This window comes from Pezoporus wallicus, unplaced genomic scaffold (genome assembly GCF_028554395.1).
Source record: "Pezoporus wallicus isolate ANWC-B61680 ecotype Strahan unplaced genomic scaffold, APGP_CSIRO_Pwel_v1 contig_14831, whole genome shotgun sequence".
NCBI classification, from domain to species: Eukaryota; Metazoa; Chordata; class Aves; order Psittaciformes; family Psittacidae; genus Pezoporus; species Pezoporus wallicus.
The window spans coordinates 749904-765107 of NW_026642428.1; the positions used below are offsets into that span (position 1 = coordinate 749904).

General features: G+C 41.9%; 1 protein-coding gene across 4 annotated transcripts in view; it reads left to right on the top strand.

Moving 5' to 3' along the window:
* The window catches only part of PIAS1 (protein inhibitor of activated STAT 1), a 58186-nt gene that overhangs the window by 3438 nt on the left and 39544 nt on the right, over positions 1–15204 (top strand). The gene's annotated exons all lie outside the window — the stretch shown is intronic.

Sequence of the window (15204 nt, forward strand, 5' to 3'; positions counted from 1 at the left end):
GATCTTAATTACTATTCCTGTATAATTGCATACAGATTCTAATTTATCTCAAGGTAAGCTATTTAAAGCTCTTTCTAATTGGAAGGAGTATACTTGAGTGATTAAATCTTTCCTTCAATATTTCTTACATCTCTTTAAATTGGTTATTAGATTGTTGTGATCTTTGCCTTCTCCTCGAGTCTTTTGGAAATCATTACACAGTTTGCAATAATCAATTCAATTATACATGGATCAAAGAATGAAAAAGAAAAGCTTATGTTCTAGTATTGTCATTCTTGATACTGTCCTAAGAAGCTGGTTTGGAAAGCCCATGCTGGGAGGTTTTCTCCTTTGTTCTCTCTCCTTTTAAGAAAGTGCCTTTGGGGATTGAAGAGATCCCTGGTGTGTTTCTTGTTAGACACAATTTATACTTAAAAAAAGTGAGCCAAGAGTTTGAATGAAAATTCATAATAGGGTTTCCACACAATGGTGATGAAAACAACCCATTTAAAAGTGCTCAGCTGGGAAATACCCCTCCCCTCAATACAGGGAAGCAGCTTTTTGAGGGGGAGAGGCTGGTGGCAGGGCTTTCAGGTGGTGGTGCTGCTGATGATAGTGACAAATGGATCTCTGGTATGGAGATGTGGTTGTGTTAAATAGCATCGTCAATGCCAATAAGTGTAAGCTGCCTATTCCATTGCTTAATTAGAATTTCACTCTTCTGTATTACGAGCTATTTTTGCTTAATCCTTTTATAAGTTGCTGGGGTTGTGTATTTCTGTGATTAAAGTCAATATAATCCACTTCTCATTGTTATCTGAGTCCACGGATTACGTTATTTTTCATGCCTGTAATTTGCTGTATGTCACTATAATTGTATTTTTAACTATATTTTGGTCTAGGTATTTTTTTTTTTTGAGCTTTTGGTTTCCAACACTGGAACTGCAGATATCAGATGAATAAAATTGGCAGCTGTGCATCACTGCTGAACTGTCAAAGCCCCAATCCATAACACTTCTTTATTGCCAATAAAACCCAGATTGCGCATTGCATACATGTAAATGTAGTGTCAGTGCACTTCTGGTATATAAACCCCTCACGAATGTTAGGGGCCATCCTGGAAGCGTTTGCAGCCCTGTGCAAGTGAAATTCTTACTCCTTGTCACTTGTGAGAAGGAAGAAAAGAGCTGGTAGTTTGTAGCAGTTATTTTTAATGGATTTACAGTTCATTTCTCTTTTGGTTATAAATGTATTTAGAAATTGTAGTTGAAAGGCTTGGAAGTGAAGAGGCGGGTACAAGATGCATCTTACTTAGCTTTATTCTGTGGGAATAAGGGAAAAGTGTTAGCCTGGGGAGGGGAAGGGCTCAGGACTGCTTGGCCATTGATAAGGATGTTTATGGGTCAGGCACACAAGACAAATATTGAAAGCATCCCATGAAGCGGGGTGAAGACAATTAAGATACATCCAGATACTGAAGTCATTTATGGGGATGTAGCTGACTGCTATGGTCCATACTCTAATCTGCATTCATACAGAGCCCTGAGGTAAGTGCAGACTTGTCACTAATGTGTTTGGCGTGGTAGATTTTAGTTCCTATGGTCCCTTCTCACAGAAATCAACATCTGGTCATTTTCCTCTTTAGTGCCATTATAGTGAAGACCCAACAGAACTTCCAAACACTTGAGGCTCTAGTGCTGCCTATGCCTGTTTGGAGCTACCTCCAAGTCCTCTGTGGTCTTCCGAGTGCTCAACTTACGCGTTTTTCCAAAGCCTCTCCTGTAAACTTTATTGTAGTAATGCTCATGAGCGAGTTCAGAGCTGAACCCCAGAGTTAATTGGAACTCCATCAATGGGGCTCACTGGTCTCTGCTGCAACTTGAAGTAATAGTACCTGTTTTGAAAGGTTACTTTGTGAGGTCTTGGGGTCACCCAGTTCCAGAGGATTTATGGCTGGGAAATGGATTGCATCTCTTGCAGTTTTTCTGTTACATGATGATGGTGTTTGGCCCTTTGGCTCCACAAGGGAAAGACTTTTACCTACAAACCTGAGGGTGTCTTAGAAGTGTCTGTTTGCTTTTGCCGCTGCGCTTCCACTGAACTTTTGCTTTGATGAAGGATGTCACGAGTGCCCTTCTAATGGAAGACTCTTCTTTCTCCCCTCCATGAGAAGCAGTAAAAGCCTTCTGGAAGCCATGATTTCAGTGAAGGATGTGAGCGTGGGTTTTACATTAAAAACTTGTCGATACATACCCTATGTGTCTTTTGCAGTCGAGCTGCCTCAGCTTGTGCTGTCCCTTGTAAGTGGGAATTTCACCCCTGGTTACACACAAATGTGCCTGTAAGAATCACAGAGAAGTGTTTGTCCTCTTCCTACAGGGGAGAGAAGGGGAAATTTATTGTTTGGGTGCTGGCTGTGACGCACGCTTGGGCAGCTGAATTTCAGAACCCCCTTGATAGAGCTTGGCTATGGATTGTCGCATGGCTCTGTCACTATTCCAGTTCTGTGCAGACCAGTAAATGCTCAGAGTGTTGGTTTGGGCTTTTTAAAATGAGCAAGATTGGATTTTATGATGCAAAAATTGCATGCAGGACCGTCAATTGTTCATGAAAATAAATGCCTTTCTTAAAAGTAGCTTCTTTTAGTAGTTAAAGGAGAGGGTGAGGAGAAGAAAGGAGCTCCAGAGGCTTACAAAAAGGTGCTTATTTCTGTAATTTTACTGTGTTGTCAAAGCCATTTTGAACAAGTAGTCACTGCCACAAACTGTGGCTATTTCAAAGTAAATTGGAAGCTTTGGGGCTACAGCAACAAGTCAAAGATGTTAAACCTTTAAAAATGAGACTCTATGGAATTGAGGACGGGAGATGTTAGCTTATTGTCCAGATTTTCTGTGGCAGCCAGAACCAAATGAAACCAGGTAACATTATATTATTGTTCTCTGCGTGCTGTGGTATGAACCTGATTGTCATTTCTTTTCTTATTGTTTTGCTGAGACTCCCGTGTCTGTTGCAACTGTATTGATCCAGGAGTTTGTCAGCAATTCGCTTAATCCTATTCTCCTGTTGGCATTAGGGATGGCAACAGATGTACTGCCATGTCACTACTGATATATTCTCTCCCTTAACATACACTGGAGGGCTAGCAGAGTGCTCTGTAAGCAAGCATTGTATCCAAGACCAGGAGAGAGTAGGAATTAGCAGAAGGTGGGTATTATGGGGCTTGCCTATAATACGTGAAACACAGAAACGTAAAGCTAGTATACAGTTAGACCAAAGGTCAACCTTAGCTTGACCTTTATGTCAATAGGAGTTGATATACAAGAGATTTATATAGGAAGTGGCATGATAATGAGTGGAGGAGGAAAAGGAGCTTTTAAAACCGTTGCTTGGTAAGGATAGAGTCCTAAGCTCTGCAGCAGAGCAGAGACTCTGTGGGTATGCTAGAGTTTATTTAGCATAGAGGACAGAAAGATAAGTGTTACTGTCTTTATGTGCATCTCTGAAGATTGCTCTGTAGTGAACTTCCCTTGTTTTGTTTAGGAAATGGTAATGAGCTTTCTGGATGCATTCTAATAAACATGTATGAGTTCTGCTTCCTCTCTGCTTCTGCCAGGACTGCATGGGCTGTAGGTAATGCTTCAGTTGCCAGTTTCCATCCTAGAATTACTAACAGCAGGAGAGGGTAAGAAAGGGAGAATTTCGATCTCTACCCTGCTTTGGGGCTGATACACAGCCAATAAATTCCCCCCAACAGTAAGCTGTGAAGTATCCCTTTATCTCCTGTAGATGTTTTCTTCCCTGTCTTTTGCATGTTTATAGTGTCTCCTAAGAGTGTTTTTTCCCCAGTTTCCAGCCCAGATACGGTTTGTCAGGCTAAATTCTTCAAACCAAGAGTTTAGTAGCACTCTCCTGTCAGCTTTCCTTGCTTTTCAGTTTGACACCTGGTTGCTCCCTTGATCCCGACCATGGATTATTTGGTAATTTTGGTTGGAAGGGGCTTTGGGAGCTCTCTAGTCCCACCTCCTGCTCAAGACAGGATCGGCTATGAGGTCAGAACAGATAGCTCAGGACTTTATCCAGTCTGGTCCTTAAAACCTCTGAGGATGGAGACTGCACTGTCTCTCTGGACAACCTGTTCTGCTGCTTAACTGTTCTGACAGTGAAAACAGTTTGTTTACCTATCTATTTATTTATTTACTTTAGGCTCTTATTTCATCTTGTGCCTGTTTTCTTCATGACCTCCTTTACGTGTTAGAAAGTTGCCATTAGGTTCCTCCAAAACCTGCTCTTCACCAAGCCTATAAGCTCTGTTCCCCCCAGCCTGTTGCCAGCTCATCCTGCTGTACCTCCCATCTTAGACACTAAGATACCAGCAGCTTGTTTGGGGATGGGATTTGGGCAGATGAGTGCATGGTGTAGATGTAGTTCTCCTGCGGTTTTATGTTATGCATAAATGCATAAAAAATGCATGAAAAGATGCATAAAAAATACTCAGAAATGTGCAAAAGTATTTCCTGAGACTGTCAACTGGTATCAGTGTAAAAAGTGGAGGTTGCTTTGAAAAGATTAGATTTCAAAAGCAGGGAGATGATGGCAGATGACAGGCAGCAGGTAGCAGCATCTCTTCACCAGGAGGCTCCATTTTGCAAATTGGTGTACCAAGCTTTCCCACTCTTTCCTCCCCTCCCAGAAAACATGTGGTTACAAAGCAGATGGAAAACTGAGCTCAGGCTCCTTACTGCTTGGTTGCAGCATTGCCTTCACTTCCTGAAGCAGCATTTTTTGTGGCCACAGCCATTTGAGCGCGCAAACATATGTGATAAATGTTCTCAGAAGTGTCTGTTGGGCAGGAGTTAAGTCAGCCTCTTTGGGAAGAGCTGAGATTAGAGGCCTGATTTTCTAGGCTAGATTTATACTAGGGAAAAAAAAACCAACCCAGTTCTCTTCCAAAAAGCTGGCAAAATATAAAACTACAGCACACTTTAGGTACACTGCGATGTCACGTTGAAGCTGCAGGGGTTTATATTCATGGTGGTTCTTCCAGTGGGCACATGCTCAAGCAGCCAGCCAGAATTGTGGCTTTACCTTTCTGTACTGTACATTGAACAGCTGTAGCATCTGTCCTCTGCAAGGTTTTCAGAGCATGTGGTTTGCAGTAGGGTGCCTTAGGTCCATCAGATTTCAGCCTTGGCCCTCTTGACCGTGTGTTTGCTTGATGCTGCTACTTGAGGCTCGCAAAGGGGAGCAGATTGGTAGCCGAGCCAAACCACGGAGTTCAGCAAAATAATTCATCCTGGTTGCTTCTGGGATTGAAACTGGCTCTGTGTCTCTCTGCAGGACGACTAGTAGTCCTGAGAGTCCCTTCGCTGGTCTAGTCTAATCTTGGTCCTTCTGCATCCCTGTGGTCTGATCAGCCTATGCGAGGTTCCTCCAGCTTTTCTGCATGTGACAGTGCCGGAGCTTCCTCCTGAGAAAGCGTATCTGCCTTCTAAAGAAGAGCACCTCTGTGCATTCGCTGCGTAAGCAGATCGCTTACTGCTGCTTACATGAAGAAATTTACTGCCCCTTAAAGTGGGACAGACAGTTGAGAATCGTTGCGAGCTGAAACGCCTTCCTTACCTTCATTTGCAGTCTTCTCCAAGATGTTCCTCCTGCCCTCTTTGTAGAGCAGGGTCTGGACTTAAAAAGGCCGCTCTGTTCAGCGTTTCAACTGAAAACACGATTAGTTAGTGCACAGCATAGCATATAGAAGGTGGAAATAGCAGTGAGCCCAGTTTTGCTTGGCAGTTTAGCATAGGTGCATCTCACTTACTTGTTTATTAAAAAGCAGAGGCCAAATCCAATAAGGATAATGTGTTTGGTTCAGGTAAAATCTGTAATCTGAGCTGCAGGAGTGGGTTGTATAAAGTTGTATGGATGAGAATGTTTTCTGATACATTCATTCCTCGTCCTGTTTCCTGAGACTCCCTTGACAAAATGATCTCACTTTTGTGCAGATGTTGTATCTTGTTTCTCTGGTGCAAAATAAGAGGTTTTGAAACAGTCCAAGTGTTTGTGTAGGTTTGGAGTTTAGCGAAAAGTGGGAGAAAGCTCTGCTCAGGCTGTCGATGGGGTTGCTAGTGCACCTATAAATGCACTGCACTGAAATGAATAATGCTGAAGCTTCAGCAGTGGTGCAGAAGCAAAGCTGTTCTTTTTCCTAGGTTCTGTGTTGATTTAGCAGTATCTTGTCAGTAAATCTGCTGAGGCTGCTTGATGGCAGGGCTTCAAATTATTTTAATCAAGTATCAGAACTGTTGTCGGTTTGAATTACAAGGATTTTAGATAATATTTTTCTAAAGGGCGTATACCCAGGTTTTCCTTCAGTTACTTTAACCTTTTTTTGTGTTAAAATTTGACTGTTTTCAGTTGAGAAGTACCATTTTCATTAGAGGCTTTTGACGTCGCTTGGGTTTTCTGAGGAAATGGCTAAAAATAAACATGCATTATACACTGAATCATAAGAATGTAAAAGTAGCTGCACTGGTTCAGGCCAAGGGTCCATCTGGCCTGGTATTGTCTCCTACAGCTTCCAGAAGTGAGTGCGCAGGGAAAAGCAAAACCAGGACAAAGTATGAGAGATGGATGTCACCTCCCTGCAATATTCTCCTGGTCTCTAGCTATTTTCAGCTCAATCCTCTGAACCCATTGGGGGTTCAGGTGGGGGTTACTGGCTGGACAGGTGTAATAAATCTTATTTTCTGAGTGTTTGCCCAGGTTCTTCCTGAACTTCTTTTGTTCCCAGTGTTTTAGTAGGGATTTCTGTTGTTCTGCTGCGTGCAGTGTGAGGAGCCTTCTCATTTTCTTTTGAGCCTGGTTCCAGCGACCTTCATCCACTGGTTGCTGTATTGTGTAATGAAAGAAACAGTACAGTTGATCCCTGTCTGGTCTCCTTGTGCTGTTCATGGCTTTCTAGACTGCTGTCGCATCTGTCCCCAGGTTTTAGGTTGAAAAGTCTTAGCTTTTGTTGGTCTTTAATTCTGGAAGTCATGCTTCTGTGAGCATTGCCACTTCTAAGAGATCTTATTGTTTTCTCTTTTTTTTCTTTTTCCTTTTCTTTTTAGCTGAGACCACCAGACCCACCCGCACTTTGAGCTCTGGGTGAACCAGAGATTGATATAATGTAGAATGCTCTCTCATTTGCTCTCTGGTCCCTTCCTAATGATTTCTAACAGTGATTTGTGTGTTTGACTGCTACCGAGCTGATGTTTTCACATGTCTGTTTATCTTGGGCCCAGGAGCTCGCTCTAGTGTGGTAAAGGTCAGCCCAGAGCCCATCACTTTACATGTAAAGCTGGGTCTGCCTGGGCTGCTTTTCCCCATAGGCATCGCTTTGTGTTTATGTACATTGAATTGCTCTGTCACTGAGGCCTTTCAGTCATTCTTCAGTTTGCAGCCACATCATATTGTCAGCAACTTTGTCACCCCACTGATCACTTCATTTTCTAGGTCGTTAACGAATAGGTTAAGCTCTGTGTGCCAGCGTGGCCCTTGCAGAACTCCATGCGTGACCTTCCCCTATTGTTTAGTCTTGGAACAACTGGGACATGCTGGTAATAGAAAGAACTTTGAATAGCCAGCTAAAGATCTATGGTTTGTTCTTTAAAGAAAATATTATTAATTCTGCAAGAATGGCCAGCTTGTGCGTGCGGACTGGGTTTACATGGCTTCCTTTGACCTGTACTATTCTGTTGTTTTTAAACATATGTAGAGCTCTGAGGTGGTGCCAAGCTGTTTTAAGGGGAAGCAGAGATGTGTTGAAACTTGTTTCCTATGTTCAGTTAACTAGAAAAGGGTTTTTTTTTCAAATGTGCCTTTGTTTTTCAGAGTACGTTCACACAGATTAGCAAAGGGCTTGTTGACTGACTGCATTGACTCCTTCATTCCTCAGGCCTGTGCATGACTGATATCTTGATGCTTCGGTTTTTATTTTCTCCCTGATACTAGACTGTCCTTTGCTTTTGACATAGAGGCTGAGCAAGGCTGTGAAGTAACACAATGCTTACAACATCCTTACCTGGAAGTAGAAGCTTGATTTTTATCTGGTGAGTGTATGAGGAGGCATGTTAGGTTCAACATAACTTCAGTGTTAGGTTGAAACCCAGAAAATGGTTTGTTTTGTCACGAGATCCTAAATAATTCCCCCTCTGCTCCCCCCGTGCTATTGACCTGTATGTGTACAAAGGGACAGGCAGAGTATAAATTCATGACCATGTGAGAGCCATTCAAATGACATTAATGAGCTGCAAAAGGCTTGTATATATGCAAATTCCTATTCATAGTGGGATTTGGATGAGTGTGGTTAATGAGGTGGGGCAAGAGTTTGGTCAGTGAAGATGAAAAGGAGCAGTGAGTGGAGCATCCTCCGTCCTGTGCTCGGCAAGGCAGTGTGTATCTGCAGCCAGCACTGCAGAAACACTGCACACCCTCTGTTTTTACTCGGTAAGGATATCCATGGAAGTTCTAACTTTGATATCAAAGTTTTCCTAGGCAGCTCGTTTCAATTCTGATTGTTCTTGTGGCTGAAGCCAAATTAAATGCAGTGTCGTTTTTGGAGTTTACTTGCAATAGTTTTCATGTATTTTTAATCTTAGGTGTGGCTGCAACTTGGCTTATAAAAACCTTAATTCCATTAAGCAGTTTGTTTCCATGCAGGGCAGAGGTTATTGTGTGAATAGATTAATTGAATTCAGTCTTACTTCAGTGGTAAAAATACAGTGCTTGAAGGATGAGGTGGCAGGGAGGGGGACAGTGTGTCACATTGATGGCACTGGGAAATGAAATAGCCTTCTTCCCAATGAGCAAGTATCCTTAGTACCTCTCCTTAACATGTACCAGTGTGACTGGGAAAGAAATGTTTCTATAGGCCTTGTCTGTGCTCTGTGTGGGCCAGGAAAATACTGCATAGAGAATGTACTCTTAGCTTTCTAATGCACTGCTGAGTGTTTTGTCCTGGGATTAGTCATTGCGAGCTAATGGCTTTTTTAAGCACTGCATGCTTGTCTTCCAGCCTAGAGGTACAGCTAATACATGCAAAAATACCACTTTCTGGTGTGGGCAGCAGCGGAAGATAGAAGGGCAGAGTAGCCCAAGTTCTGAGGGGTGAAGTAGGATTAGGATCAGCTTTGTCAGGAGTCTGGGCCTTGCTTAAGATGCATCTTCTCAGTCTGTGGCTGGATGTTGTCATTTGAAACTGTTTTCTTTATCCTCTTGAATGCTGAAGAAAAGCAGGAAGATCTGCTTCCTCTCCTATTATTCTATCATCTTTTTGCATTTCTGCATAGTGGGAAGAAACCAGTCGTTGTGGGTGATACGAAAAACTGAGCTTCCTGCTTTCCCTTTCTTTGTCTCCATGGCTCTTTTAGATGGCTTCCCCAGGATACGCAGCCAGTGTTTGGCACCGCTGCCACCCTGTTGCTCTCTTTCCAAGCTGTGCTGGTACTTGGAATGGAATCAGTGTGATTCTTGACAGTCTTACTGATGCCTTAGTGTCGTGAGTAGCAGCCAGAGGAGTCATCCATGTCTCATTAACTTGACTGACCTAGGATCCTGAATCCACCTCAGTGGGAACTAGGCTGGGTATTGATGTAGTAGGGTTTTTGAAATGGGAGGTGAACTTCTAACTGCCAGTGTTTTCACCTGGGTTTGGACAAGTGACATAGACTGTGTTTTTTCATTCAGCTACTGATTTCTATCATAATAAATGTATTTTGGCACTTTAAAATTGACCAGTCTCAATATGTGATACAAATATTAATTCTAGGTCATATTGTTGTGTGCAGTAAATAAATACTTCAAATTTTTAATGCATCTCTACAGTTAGGAATAAATTAGGCTTTAGTGTACATTTTAACTGCTCTATAAATAGTCAGACCTATAATTTGTGTTCCCTATTGTGCTGTGACAGACAATAGCTCTTCAGTTTGAGAAACTGACTTTTCTTGAATTACTGGTGGCCACATGTGGTTCACGCATAGTTGTCATGCAGACAGTTTGCTGTTATGTGGCTACTCTTTATTCTAGTTACCGTGTTGCCAGAGAAAATGGGCTGGGATATGTAAGAGTGATTCTACTATGTGGTGTCCTTATCTGGTTGCACAGACCTATGGGTTCCTAGGGTAGTCTTGGGTACGCATATTCCTGTCCAACTCTGGCCAAGTTTTTGAGGTTTATAGTGTGTGTTTTGAAATTCTTTGCCTTTTTGGAACGGCTCTGTGACTAGATATGTTGTACGTCTTACTTGTAGTTCTTGATTCCCTCCTTTGACTTTTCTTTCAGTTCTGAAAAATGCTCTCATGCACAGAATGTGAGATTGGAAGGGACCTTCCAAGGTCCTGTAGCCTACTAGTTCCCTGCAAATATGCTTGTTTGGCTGTAGCCGCAGGAAGAGTTGTCTGAAGTGATGCCCAAGTTCCTCTCCTGAACAATCAGCTATGTCATGAGAAGAACACATGAGAAATTTCAATTTTTCTCCAATTTTGACTGCTTTGTGTTTAATAACTTTGAATTTCATGTGCAATTATGACTTGCTGAAAGTAGTCATGGACTGGAAGAGTCATGTAAACATATTAGTGCTGCTTCTTGGTCTTAAGCTTTTAGGCTGGTGCCTAAAAACCTGAGCCTGTTGGTTCACAGGTAGATGCTTCTATAAAATACAAAGGGTTGTAAGTCTTCTTAGACCAGTTGATGTGGCTGAAAATACCAGATGTGCAAATTCTTTCTCCAAATATAATAAAAAGTATTACTTTCCCTCAAACCTTCCCTCTTTTCTTATCTTTGTGTTTATGGCCACTGCAATGTTGATAGATAAAATGTGGGAAGCAAGGAAGTAGCTCCCAGATAAATGGTGGTGCCTGAACAAAACATTCAATAGCTGAGGAACAAAGAAGTGACTGTTAGTCCTGATTTGGTCTCCAGCAAACATCTAGGACAATCTTTTTCTAGGAAGGACTAGGGCTAAGCAAGGAGCATGAAAAGAACTTGGAACATCAAGTTGCTTTGTAACAATGGCTTTGTATAAGAAATAAGTAGGGGAAAGGCAAGAGAATGGGTGTCTCCTCCTGAAGGAGGAGGAAGACTTGAGCAGAGAAAATGCTTTTCCTGCCTGCGCTGTGTGAAGTCTTAGAACTGCACTAAAGGTGTGATTTTGGAGGGCTTCACTAGAACATGCTTGAAATCAATACATCATCAAAGTAGAGGCCAACTTGAGATGGTCTGTGCTGTGAGAACGTTGATGTATGAAACCTGGGGCAATCTCCCCAGAGCTGATGAGCAGGTACTTCACTGATGTGGTGCCTTTACCCGATACTCTGAGGGACGGTCATGTAAAAGGAAAGTCTCTCATTACTGTTTGAGCTTTTAGTTCGTCTTGATGCCTTACTGCTATCTGACTACTTAAAAAGCAGCATGTGTTTTGGCTTCCTTATGTGATTTCTAGACACAAATTCCTTAGGAAATAAGGCAGTGATGTGCAGAATGACTAGGTTGGGGTTTTTTAAGGCTATACAGATGTCAGTGTGTTTGATGGCCTGTTTCTTCTCAGCTTATTGACACGGTGGGAACTCTTGGCTCCATTACTTATTTCTCTGGTAACAATTCAGACTAATTGCCAGCAGTAATAAATTATTATTCTCAGTGGGCCAGGATTAGGAGGGAATAGGGTCTTGGCCAGTGTATTTCGTCGGTATTTGTGGTCAGCAGATTTATTTCTTTTGTGTTCTGTCCCTTCCTTGGGAAGGGGAAATCTTTTAATCATAAATGATTATTTCCCATACCTGATGTTTTATCTGATCTCTTAATTTTCCCATTCCTTCTCCCTCCCTTCTGCCTTTCCTTCCTCCCCACTTTTTCTGCTAGAGGTTATTAACTATTGGTGCAGTCTTTTTGTGTGAGAGAACTCCAGTTTTGCCTCTCTTGGGGAATGAACATAGCAGTGGGTTACTTTTAAGGGAAATGAGATTCAATTACATCCTGGCTTCAGCCTGCAAGCCAGAATCCAAATTTAGTGTGATTGTTAATTAAAACATTTTGAGATAGCAGAAGAATAGTCAGTGGTGATGTTGTGCATCAACTGTGCTCCTAGAAAATGGGACAAATGAGGGGAAAACAGTGGCTAGTTGGTCTTGAAGTGTTTTGGTTATATTTGGCTGGATGAGCTTGTATCCTGAAGTGTTACATCATTTGAAGTCAATTCAATGGCCAAAGTTTGTGTATAGTGGACAACTGGCTCTTCAGCACTGAGTGATAACTTGGGGCATGCGGACAATACATCACTTTGCAGTTCTGTAAGGTACAGAAATAAGAAGATACTTAACTCTTGGAGGCAAATATGCATCTATTATGGCAATAATTTGTTTTAATGAAGTGATGCTTAAGTTGGCCAACACATACAAAGAAATAATGTCTGCTGATACAGTAGAGATTTAAATAGCTTGCAAGCCAACGTCAAACCCTGGATGTAAGAATGCAGGTCTTGAAATTGTATGTCTTGCTGTTAAGAGGTTGTGGAAGCTGCCTCTTTATCCATGTTGCTGTGTGAGTACATTCATTGAATTCCAGGTACATTCTTCTCCAGCTTTCTTTCAAAATTGACTTCTAAAAGCTACATGTGCCTCATGCAGGTATTTTAGATATTCAGAAAGTAACTGGAGCTTCATTCTTAGTGTTGTGCTGAGAACGAATGGCAGAATGGATTCTCATGGAGTAAAGTCCCTATCTGTAATCTGTGTATGCAACTATTGCTTTAGTTTAATTGTATATTTTAAAATGTTTTCTTCTTAAAATCACTTTGGAAGGAGAAGCTCCTGTGAACTCCTACGAGGCTTTCAGAAACTGAGACTTCTTGGTCCTCTTTTATCTTTTATCCAAAGAGACAGTCGTTCAGACTACTATGGAATGCTGTGTAAGTTGTTCTGTTTTGATTACACCGATGTAGACCTTTGTGTTATTTGTCAGAGATATTATAACAGGGCACACTGTGTTTAGCAGGCTCCTTGGACAGCTGTGTGTGCGGCTGGCTTGGGCTCTGCAGAAGCTTATTGCATAGGAATTAGCTCTTCTGTCAGCCAGTTGAAAGGCTTAGTTAAGGATAAGAACATTCTTAATAAAAAGTAAATTTGTCTGGCAATGACCCTCTCCCAAATAGCTGAGAAGAATTGTCTTCGCTATTGGCCTTAGATGTGAGCTGTTTGCCTTCGGAGAGGCACATTGTTTTCTATCCAGAGATGTCTGAACTGGTATTTCTGCAATTACTTGTCATGAAAATCATGCTAGCGTATAGAGCTGTAAAAATAATTCCCATCTGCACAGATAAATGCACCAGGGAGAATTAAGTTTGAGTGTGGTTGAAAAAAAAACCTAGAGTCTCCAAGAACTGAAATGAAGATTACTACTGTGTCAGCAACCTTATTTAATACCAAAAGTAATAATATAGTTCACCTAGTGAATAAAACCTCCCGAGAACGGTAAAACTTTCGTTACGGATTAAGATAAAATGTGACTTACTTTAAATCAAACACCATTTAGACATGACTAAAGGCTTGGCAGACTTCTCTCCCAACAAACGTAGCTTGTGCAGTTTAAGCAAGTCCCTGCCCCAGCTGCCCTCCCTGCCGGCTGCGGCAGTGGTACTGTGCAGTGGGAGGCAGGGCAGGATGCAGTGTGGTTGGCAAGCCATCGTATGAAAACGCAGCGGATCCCACAGTGATTTCAGTGTTGAGGCACTGGAGTGGCATTTGGGTACGTGGGCACACAGGCTGTTCTGCTCTGTCTCTCTTCCAGAGGAAATAACCTCTAGGAAAAGGGGGTCTAGAAGGGCAATTGCCTGGGCTGACTTGCCAGGTTGTATGTGTCAGAGCTTTTAACTTGAAGATATTTTACATATATGATAGCATAGCAAAATACCACAGGCATCTGTAAAAAGCATAAGACAATTTTTAACACATGGGGATTATATTAAACATTCCAACCTCTGCCTGTTGTTCCTAGCAGGCGGTTCAGTGGGGCTAGAGCTGTCTCACTGTTTTCTTTTGCAATATACTCTCACTCTTCAGTCAGTTGTGTTACTTTTATCACTGTGGTTTTCTTGTCTCCAGTAAGCAACAGGCGTATCTAAGAACTTGATAGTGTCGCTGGTGCAGGGTTAGATGGAGGCATCTGAACTGTGGGCTGGAGGGAGAGCTTAATTAGTGTTCATGTATGAAGCAGCATTGTTCTGACCTTACTAAAACTCAGTAAATTTAAGGGTAGTCAACTTTTCCCAGCACAACAGAGACAAGCAAGCCAAGAGTAGGTATGAAATATGCTCCTTATTCTTGTTAATGTGTGGAATTAAAAGTTAAGTGGTTATAGTATACTTGGTGAGCTGAACATGAGCTGAACATGGAAGGATGGTGATAGGAAACTGCAGGACCTCCTGTCTAGAAGCCCTGTAGACTGAACACTACTACACTTCTTTGGTGATCTCTTCATCACCAGAGATTCCTGGTGTGAGCAGGGGCTTGAATCTGAGCTTCATCGTTCAGGTAGATTGGTTCAAGGGTCATAATATTCCTATTAACAGATACACAACTGTATCATTTGCGAGGAAATATATTGTTTGTGCGCATGCTAAAGTAAATAACACCTGATTACTTCAGCTTTATAGTGTAATATCTCTACTAGCATGGAGAAATAACATTCCCTGATGAAAATCATGACTACAGTGTTTGACCTTAAAGAAGCTTATATCCATGGAGATACCAAGAACAGGCCAGGCTATTTTTGGCATTTACAGTTGATGGCCATCATTTTGATGACACATTTTAAACCCATTTTTATTGCCAGCTGGACGAATGCATAGATTCGGTCGTACAGTTGCAGCATGTTCTTTATGAGCACTGATATACTGTGTAAATAGAGGGTTTCTTTGATTAAGAAATATTGCCTTGTGTGTATAACAAGGCAAATAACACCTGTACCTGCCGTTGTTTTGTACCTATTCTTTTTGTGCCGCCCTACTTGGCGAACCACGGTACGTACTGCTTCAAGAGACAGATGAGTTTTTCATGATGAGAACCAATAACCCCTCTTAAAGGCTGTAGCGTGCTGTGTATTTACGACTGTTGTTCTGTGCCTTTGCCTCCCCCCCCAGTTTGAATTACGGTGACTTCAACCTTTGAGTGTTTTGGTTGCAGGAGACAAACGCAG